Here is a 10230-nt window from a genome sequence, read left to right on the forward strand (position 1 = left end):
ATCACAGCACTGCCGGCAGTCCACACACCCCTCGGAAGTTTGAAGACGCCAGTGGGGAGGTAGGGGTTCCCTTTGAGTGCCGTCATGAAGAAAGCCAAGGGACATCACTCTGGCTCTTCCCTCCACTCTCCACTTCTCTTCCCCTCATCCTTCCTTGATACCATCTTAGTATCATTTCATATGTTTTATTTATTTGTTCATTCATTCTTTTTCAATAAGCTCATCACATGCATTATGTCATTCAACTCTTCCAATCGTCTTCCGAGGTTGAAGTTATCCTCACTTTACAGGCAAGGAAACCGAGGTTTGGAGATGAAAGAGATGCAATTCGTGACTCCAAGGAATCCAAACATTAATAGAGGAGGTGAACACACCAGTACCCTCATATGGATGTAGCAGAAGAAATGACATTTTCCCAGCGTGTTCATTTGGGCTATCTCATAGTCAGATTTTTTTTTTTTTTTTAAATCTTTTGGCCATGCTGCATGGCATGTGGGATCTTAGTTCCCCGACCAGGGATCAAACCTGCCCTCCCTGCATTGGCAGCACCGAGTCTTAACGACTGGACCACCAGGGAATTCCCCTCATAGCCAGCTCTTTACTAGCATCCCTATTTTATGGATAAGGAAATAAAGCCCCAGGAAGATTTTAAGAGATATATATTTGGTTACCAAGCAAGTTAGTGTATACTTGGAGTAGAACCAGAGTCTGGTGAGTTTTCCTGAAGTTGTCAGAGGTGAAGACAGCATTTTATCTACAGGAAGTATTGACTGCAATTTGGACACAGTGTTGTCATGACTACTCCGAGCATCCGAGAAGAGTAATGTGGTCCTTCTTTCCTGGCACTCCATTGACCACGAGAGCACAGAGCACGCATCGTGTTTTGCTCTGCCTGTATATTCAGGGCCCCCTCAGCTGGGAAGAGCACCTCCATTTTCTTTTTCAAAAATTCCTTCCCCCTTTCTCAGTCCTTGGGCATTGGGTGAATTTGACTTCTTTCCTGAGTCAAGGAGTGGGTGTATGATCAGGTGTGGCTAAACAGAGCATCCTATCTCCTGGCCCCATGATTGGCTCAGGGATGGGCATGCAAACTGCCAAAATCCATGAAATGCAATTTCATGATCCTTTCAGTGCAGTTCTCACCACCACAAAAGGAAACCCGCTGAAATTAGACTTACCGTACAAGGCGGTGGCACCAGGAGAAGAAGCTGGATGCTGAAGACATCATTCAAACCCTGGAAATGCCCCTTACAGGAGCCAAGAAGCCCCTTTTTCTGCCTATGTCAGTTGTAGTCGGGTGCATGTCCTTTGAAAAGCAAAGACTCCAGACACGCGCAGAAGGATTAGGTACACAGAGTTGGGACAGATATTAGATCTGAGCAGGACAGATCAAGGAATGTGGGAATTAAGAGAAGGGGGAAGTGGAGAGCCATCCAGGATGGGAAGATCTGAGGGGGACGTTGAAAGGAGAAGGCTGCTTCTGTTTGCCATCACCAGAGTAATCACCAAAAGCAAATCCACCTGCCATAGTGTGGTCCCTGTGGGGATCTCCTGCCTCATCTCGCCCCCTCCGCCTCCCCAGGCTCCATCATTAAGGTCCATGGCACAGGCTGCCTCTGTGGTGGAGAGACCCCCTTGCCCAACTCTTATAATCTCAACTCAAAGCCATTTCCAGGGCTGGCGTATCCATTAAGCACAGAAGGCATGGAGACTTAAAAGTATCACGCACCCACAAAATGTTTTCATTTCACAAAACATGATCTACATATTGAAGTATTATTCAGCCATAAAAAAGAAGGAAATCCTGGGACCCCCCTGGCGGTCCCAATGCAGGGGGCAGAGGTTCGATACCCACGAGGCATGCAAAAAAAGAGAAAAAGAAGGAAATCCTGCCGTTTGCAACATTGATGGACCTGGAGGGCATTATGCAAAGTGAAATAAGCCAGACAAAGACAAAGAAAGATTCACAGAAACAGAAAATAGAAAGATGGTTGTCAGGGCCTGAGGGGAGGGGGAAATGGATAGATGTCAGTTCAAAGGGTACAAGCTTTCAGTCATAAGAAACCTAAGTTCTGAGGATCTCATGTACCACATGGTGATTGTAGTTAATAATACAATATTGTACACTTGAAAGTTGCTGAGATTAGATCTTAAACTTTCTTACCACCAAAAACCACCCCCCCCAAAACCCGAGTTAACTATGTTAAGTATGTGAGGTGGTGGATGTGCTAATTATCCTGATCTCGGTAGTCATTCCACAATGCATATCAAATAATCACGTTGCACACTTTAAATAAATGCAATTACATTTATCAATTATTCCACAATAAAGTTGGGAGGAAAAAAAGGCTTCATTTTAATTTATTTTAAAATAAGAACAAAGTTGATATGATAATGGATATATAATTATGAATCCATTCTGAATTATATTGATTTTTATACCAACATACCAATGCAGTCCAAAATAATTATTTATATATATATATACATTTTTTTTTTTTTTAATGGAGGAAGGAGCCCTGGAAGGTAAATATGCCTAGGGCCATGAAAGTCAGGATGTGGGCCTGTCCATTTCCCACAAGGAAACTTTCCTGGTGCCCTTGACTGCAGAAATTTTTTCCATTCTTCTTCAGATGTTTATGATTGTTTTAATAAGTTTTTAAATGTTTACATTTATTTTTATAATTGTCGTCTCCCCTGCCAGTCTACACACTCTGTGAGTATAGGAATCGTCAGCTTCTTATACGCAGCTGTGGTTGAATGAATGAATGAATTTTATTAATTTTTGTCCTGAAACATGTCTGTCCTTCTGCAGCTTTGCATCCCTTAAGCATCAAGACCTCCCCTAGCCTCCAGCCTGGGGGATTGCAGTTTCCCATACAGTCACCTAGGGAGGAACTGATCTGTTTAGGTAAAGCCAGCTGTGGGTGGTTCTCTATGGAAAGAGACTTGGTGTCAGTTTCAATTCCGTTTCTCTCATTCTATCTTCATATTACTGAGGCATAAAGGATTAGGGTGTAACTTTAGGTAGATTTATCTACATTTGGGAATAGCATTTGCATGGGTTTCACCCTCACTCACTTATTGAAAATGACACCTTCAAGGTTTATCACCTGGAGGTTTGCCTAACCGTCAAGTTATCTTTCTTGATGTGCATTTGTGAAGTCCTTGTAACTTTGGTTGGCTTGTTCATCCATTCATTTATTTAATAAATACTTATTAACACCTATTCCGCGGGGGCAGTAGACCTTATTCAAGATGGGGAGTGCTGATTGGAACAGAGCAAGGGCCTTACAGATATCTTTTTCTCCCCACCCCTTCCATCTTACCGCCCGTGGAGAATTTCTGCTGACACCTCTTCCCCATACCATCTGCATCCTCACAGACTTCCCCTTTCCTCCTGAACTTCTCTGAAAACTCAAAACTCTTCTCCCTCTGTTTAGCAGAATAATTCACTTCTCTCCAGCTCCTGCTTCATCTAACAGCATCCGTTTCACTTCTATCCAGTTCTTGCTTCATTTAACAGAATCCATTCTTTTTCTTTCTTTTTCTTTCCCTTTGAAAGCAGTTTGGAATATAAACAACAACAACAAAAGTTTTGTTACATAATTATTTTGAGCCTCAGGACTTCCTTTTAATATCCTCTTTGTGCATTTTTGCTTTCAAGAGAAATGCTATAGGAAAGAAAAATTTCTCAGCGACTTTATCTGCGTACATTCCAGGAACCTAAAACCAAAAGACTGGAGTGATTATCAAAGGCAAGAGGAGTCTGTCCTTTCTGGAGGTTTTGGACCATTGGATTTGGGAGAGTGTTGGTGGGCAAGAGTATAGCCATTAACAATAAAGAGAACTGAGTGCCTTGCCTAACTGAATTGTTTATGTCAGCTTCAGGAGAGGCATGTAACCTAGCATCTTACATCCCTACCCCTCAGAATGGTTTCAACCTCACAAGCTCAGGGTTGCAAGTTGTCTGCCAGCAATATTCTGGGTCATGTGCTTCTATATTCAAATCTAGTAGTAAAAAAAGAAAACCTGCCTTACTAATTAATGTGAACATATGATCTAAACTTGAACCATGTTGGGTTATGTGCCCATCCTTGAACCTATCACTGTGGCCAGGCTTCAGCTAATAGGGCCTCAACCTCAGAGCCATGGGTGGAGTCCATCCCACATAACTTCAACAGCTGGAAAATTCACGTACACTTGGGAAGGGGGATTGGCATAGCATGCAATCTACAGATATCCACTGAAGGTCTCTTCTGTTAGCAAGATCTGAGGTCATTTCATAGGAAGATCACACCAGGACTTACACTTTGAAGTGTATGTAGGATTTTGAAAGATAGAAAATGGAGGGACGAGGGAGGAAGAGGGTTAGGAAAGCATTCCACGTGGAGGGAATGACAAATCCGGAGGTACAGAGAAAGCCAAAATCCTTGGGGTGAAGGAAAGAGAAGATCCAACAAGTCTGATCAAAACTGATGGGGGGGCTTCCCTGGTGGCGCAGTGGTTGAGAGGCCGCCTGCCGATGCAGGGGACACGGGTTCGTGCCCCGGTCCAGGAAGATCCCACATGCCGCGGAGCGGCTGGGCCCATGAGCCACGGCCGCTGAGCCTGACGCGTCCGGAGCCTGTGCTCCACAACGGGAGAGGCCACAACAGTGAGAGGCCCGTGTACTGAAAAAAAAAAAAAACTACTGGGGACATAAGATCCCCAGGAAGAGGAATGGGAGGCGCTGCAGATATCTCAATGAGAGCCCCGAACAGCTGGCTAAGGAGCTGGACTTTCTCTTGAGGGCAAAGGGGAGTCACAGAGACATTTTGTGCAGGGCAGCAGCAAAGTCAGATCTGTGTTTAGGAAGACCACCTGGATGGGGCTGTGTGGAGGATGGACAGTAGCGGGAGAGACCAGAGGCAGTGAGGAGATTACTGACCTGGCTGGTAAAGTCCACCCTTGGGGTGATAAACCCAATGTTTTCTTGTTCCAGCTGTTGGTCAGAGGCGCTGCACTGGGTACAGGAAGCTTCCAACAAGTGTCAAATCCTTCCCAGAGTCGCAAGCAGCGTAGTTCCTGGCATCAAAACTGGCTACACCCTTTAAGCTCTCTGAGCCTCAGTTTACTCATTTGCAAAGTGGGGACAATATTCTCCACCTTGCGGCTTTAGGGTTCTTCATGTTAGTCCTCAAGAAAGGTTAGGCCTGATCAGTAGGACTCCCTTTAACCTCCTCTCACCAAAGCCAAGCTACTCATTTTGTATAACATAAGGAAGCAAACCCTCGCTGGGTTTAGATAAAGAAAAATGACTCATCAGGGTCCAGGATTTTGTACAAAGTGCAATTAATGATCCAATCTACCCGCCCAGTAGTCTGTGAGGAAGGTTTTATCATTGATATCTGCGTCTTTCAGGCGAGGACATTGAGATTTAGAGAAGTACTTGCCCCAGTTCCCCCAGCATAGAAAGCAGCAGGGCCAGGATGGGGGTCCCACCCCTGACCGAGGGTCCCCAGGATTCACCAGCATGGGCCTCAGATCCTGTAGCAACAAGTTACATTGATCTGTAGAGATGAGCGAATCCAGCCAGACCAGACCAGACGCTGCTCACCAAGACCTGCTGGGGAGAAGAGATCTTAGCTGAGTCACACCACACAGTGCCCCCTCCTGGGTGTCAAAGAGATTGCAGCCGACCTTCTAATTGTTCCTAACAGCCCCTATGCTGTCTTCCATCCCTAGACCCCAGCAGGCTGATCTCCCGGAGCAATCGTCCTTCCTAGGTAGGCTTGGGGTAGGGTGTGTATCTTCCCCTTCCAGTTTGTATGTGGTTTTAATGCTTTCTCCTTGTTTCTCCCAGTGTGATGTGTTTTAAGAAACAAGAGCCGGGCTTCCGGCGGCAGCCTCTACCACTCAGTAGTTCTGAGATTTTGGACAATCACGTTCCCTCCCCCCAACCTGTTTTCTCATCTATAAAATAGAAATAGTGATCCTCCGTCACAGAGTTGGTAGGTATCGCATGAGACAATATCTGTAAAACGGCCAGCACGTGGCCTAGCTCTTCCTGCTGGTACTGGGGAGAGCAATGAACTACTGTAAAAAAAAGATGCTGAAACATTCACTGTCTTAAAGAACACAGGAGTGTGTTTCTTTTTCCAGAATAGTCCTGAAATGACTGAGCAGCTCCGCTTGTGTAACATCATCCAGGGACGAGGTCACTGGCACTCTGAGTGGTTAACTGCATAGCTGGAGCTAAGACCCCACATTCTCTGGGTACCAGCCAAATGGAAGGTAAAGGACAACATGGAGCAGGCATCCTCAATGTCTTAAGACCCCCCAAATACAAACACCCAGCAGGGCTGGGCACAGAGATTCTGGGACAGTCATGTACCCAGTTCCAACTCTATTATTCGAGAAGAAGAGAATGAATTTTGATCAACAGTAATCTAGACCTTCAATATTAGTTTTCAATAGTTGCTATTATTTTCAAGATGTTCCCCTCCAAGACAAATCAGTAGAGTTCCACGGGCCAGCAGAAGGATCACAAAGATACTCTTTCTTTAGACAAGCAAAAACTTTAGTCTGGAGTCATTGGCTATGTTCAGCTATTAACATTTTCTGTTCCCTAACTGATGGCCCCGTAAGCTTCTTGTAGCTTCTGTTGGGCGGTTATATCCAATCATCTTCATGAAAGGACGAAAATGAGAAATCTCAACAGTAGATCCTTTGAAAATAAAACTTAGGGTCCAACTCTCAGGTGAAAGTTAATATACCAGCTAAGTTAATACACAGCCCGAGATAAAAACTAAAGTTAGTTCACTGGGGAGCTGGTGCAGTGGGAGGAAGGCCTAGGGTTTGGGGTCGGGCAGGACTCAGTTCCCAGAGGGAGCCCTTAGCAGGGGTCAGGAGGGTCCGCTCCCTGGGGGTCTCTCTCTTCCACAGGTTCCACATCCAGAGCTGATGTTAAGAGTCCCAGGAATCTCCCTACCCCGGCAAGATTCCACCACTCCTCAGTGCTGACAGCCTCCATCTGCCGACTTTGGGACCGTCAGGGACTAATGTCATCACACCTCTAACCCTGACCACGTTAGGCGCCTGTGGTCCTCGCCAGTGCAGGCTGTTCTCACTCACACCCCTCAAGCCTCTGCATCTGGAGGCTGGTAGATGTCCTCCTTGTTCCTCATGGCCTTATGTCCTCTTGCCCAGGAACCGCCCAGCTTTCCCACCATGTCACTAGACTACAGCACCCAGTACCCATCTCTCAGTGTTGCACCATCTACATCTCTTACTGCCTGTAACACTTACTGTCCCGTTGCTCAACATTTCTTCTGTCATAACCTTTAGCGATTTCAAAGACCATGTAGGCGATTCTAGGACACCCTGGTCTCGCGTCCTTGACCTGAGATCCCCTCCGCTAGCTCGTGCTTTACCCTCTCTCAGCAGCTTGCTCCCAGGCCCACACCTCGTCCACAGCATCAGCAGTCACTGTAACCACCCCTCCAAAATTTCAGCTGCAAGCATTTCATCTTCCTCTCCCACCCCTGATCTCTCTACTCACTCCCTCCAGGACCCCAGACCCAATAATCCTCCAGCCCATGGGGTCTATAGCCTTAGCAATTTTCCATTGTCCCTGACCCCTGGATGTCCCCTCTTCCCTCTGCCTCAATGTCATGGTCAATCCTGATAGTTCGTCTTTGACAACATTCTCACCTTCCTTGATCTGAGATCTGTGGCTTATTTCCAGGCGGTAGCATCTTCAAAATGAATCGGAAGGCAAAGAAACTGCCTGGGTTTCATCATCGGGTTGACTCCATAATAAAGGTGTTTGCTCTTTGGGGAACTGTACCAGTTTCCTACAGCTGCTGGATGAAGGACCACAAACTTAGTGGCTCAAAACAACATAAATATGTTCTCTTCCAGCGACAGAAGTCTGAAATCGGTCACACTCCGCTGAAGTCCACGTGTCAGCAGGACCGGTTCCTTCTGGAGAGTCTGAGGGGAGAGTGCGTTGTTTCTTTGCCTTTTCCAGCTTCTAGTGGCTGCCTGCATTCCTTGGCTGGTGGCTCCTCCCTCCATCTTCACGTTGTATCTTCCAACCTCTGCTTCCAGCATCACCGGGTCTTCTCCTGTGACTCTGACTCTCCAGCCTCCCTTTTATAAGAGGCATGGAGAGTACATCAGAATCATCGAGATCATCTCTCCATCTCAAGATCCTTAACTGAAGCATATCTGCAAAACCCTCTTGCCAGATAAGATAACATTCATAGGTTTCAGAGATTAGAATGTGGACCTCTTTGGAGGGGCCATCTGGCAGGCCTACCACGAGGACCAAAAATTTACGAATATTTCTCTGGGTCAGCAACTTGTCTTCCAGTCCTTCTCGTGCATTAGCTGGGAAGTAAGAGGCTCTGGCTAGCCCCCAGGCTGAGATCTGTATGGCTGGGACTGGACTTCGGGCTCTAAGTGAAGCCCGGCAGCCTAGCACGCAGGGAAAACTGGGGAAACCTTGCTTTGGCATGCAGTCCAGAGAAGCAGGGTTACGCTGATGTAATTCACAGTCCCCCAAATCTCAGAGACTGAATACAGCAAAGATCTGTTTTGTGCTTTTTGCAAAGTCTAGTGGGATCTGGGCGTCTCTCTAGGGAAAATGACAAGCGACTCGGCAGATCTGGCTGTTGCGAACTTGTGGCTCTCTCACCCTAACACAAAGCTTCTTCCATATCTGCCACTGTCCGGGAGGAAAGGGACCGGGGAAGGACATATGGGCTTTTCAGTATGCTGGCCCAGAAGTGACAGGCACTTCCATTCGCGTTTCATTTTCTAGGACTGATCACAGGGCCCTAGCCAAGGGCAAGGGGCTGAGAAGTGCAGTGTTCCATGCTCTGGAAGGGAAGGAGAGCCAGACACTGGGGAGTACCAGCATTGGCCACTGCACATGCCGAGGGATACAGAGCAGCTGGAAGTCACTGATGAATGGGGAATAAGGAAATGGATCCAAGATGTCAGAAGAACGTCCTCAGCGCAGGTGCAACCCACTGCTCTCCAGTTTCTCCCCCGACGATCCATTGTTTTGAGAACTGCCAAGAATGCCAAACGTAGACCCAGGAGGGGAAAAGAGAGTTTTCTTTTATCTTCAGATTTCGTAGTTCTAATTACACTCCTGCTTTCCTTTGCCAGGGGCACGAGCGCGACTCAGAATTATCTAAAGAACTCCAAGAGGAATTTCGCCTTCAGGCTCTAAATGTGTAGCATTCTTGGATTCCCACATCAACAAGGCAGAGACGGTTAAAAAAATGAATTCTCGCTTTATGTCAGAAAGTCCAAAACAAGCGAATTCACAAAGAGAGCTCTTGGCAAAACTCCAAATGTGGAATTAGACAGACACAGGGTAGAGGATTCCAGCTCCTGCCCTGAAACTGTGTAACCTCTGTGAGATGAGCTTTTCCCCATCTTTAATATAAGGTGATAACAGCTGCCCTGCAGGGTGGTTCTGAAGGTTGGATACGACATGCACAACCACCTGGCCCCTGCCCTGCACTGCCTAGGGAGTGATGCAACCCTCCCTTCCTCCTTTAAGAGTTACCCACCTATGACGATTGCACTGGGGATCAGCCAGACACATGGGGAGGACACAGTGCAACTTGGCAGAATAATATGTTGAAAGATTAACTGAGATTTTTTTGTCCTTGCATTTCCTTGTAACCATGATCCCCTTGCTCGTCCAAACAGCCAAGGTGGGTATACTGTGCTCATCACCCCCAGGAAGGACTACGGGGAAGAGGCTTTTCAGTTTCAGAAGTAGAGGCTTTCTGGGGAACGTGCAAAAATTCTAGAAAATACAATAAACTTGGGATAATCCATAAGTATAGAAGAACTAGCTCCCCACCAACAAAGCCAGATCCAGATTCCCCTGGGATAAGAGAAGGTGCTGGGGGCAGAAGAGAGGAAAGTTTAGATGTCAGTGGGTCCCTCAGAAGGCTTCCTGTGGATTCTGTCCAGAGTAGAGAAGAAGAGGGAGTTTCCCTGGCGGTCCAGTGGTTAGGACTCGGTGCTTTCCCTGCCGAGCCCCGGGTTCGATCCCTGGTCGGGGATCTAAGATCCCACAAGCCATGCGGTATGGCCCAAAAAAGCCCAAATAAGCAAAAACAAACAAACAAAGAACAGAGTAGGCAGAAGAGGGAAAACCCAGATCTGACAGCAGTGGGCAGGTAGAGCCCTGGGAGGTAACAGCCCTCGAGGGAAGAA

Source organism: Neophocaena asiaeorientalis, unplaced genomic scaffold (genome assembly GCF_003031525.2).
Source record: "Neophocaena asiaeorientalis asiaeorientalis breed wild unplaced genomic scaffold, Neophocaena_asiaeorientalis_V1.1 scaffold268, whole genome shotgun sequence".
Lineage (NCBI taxonomy): Eukaryota > Metazoa > Chordata > Mammalia > Artiodactyla > Phocoenidae > Neophocaena > Neophocaena asiaeorientalis.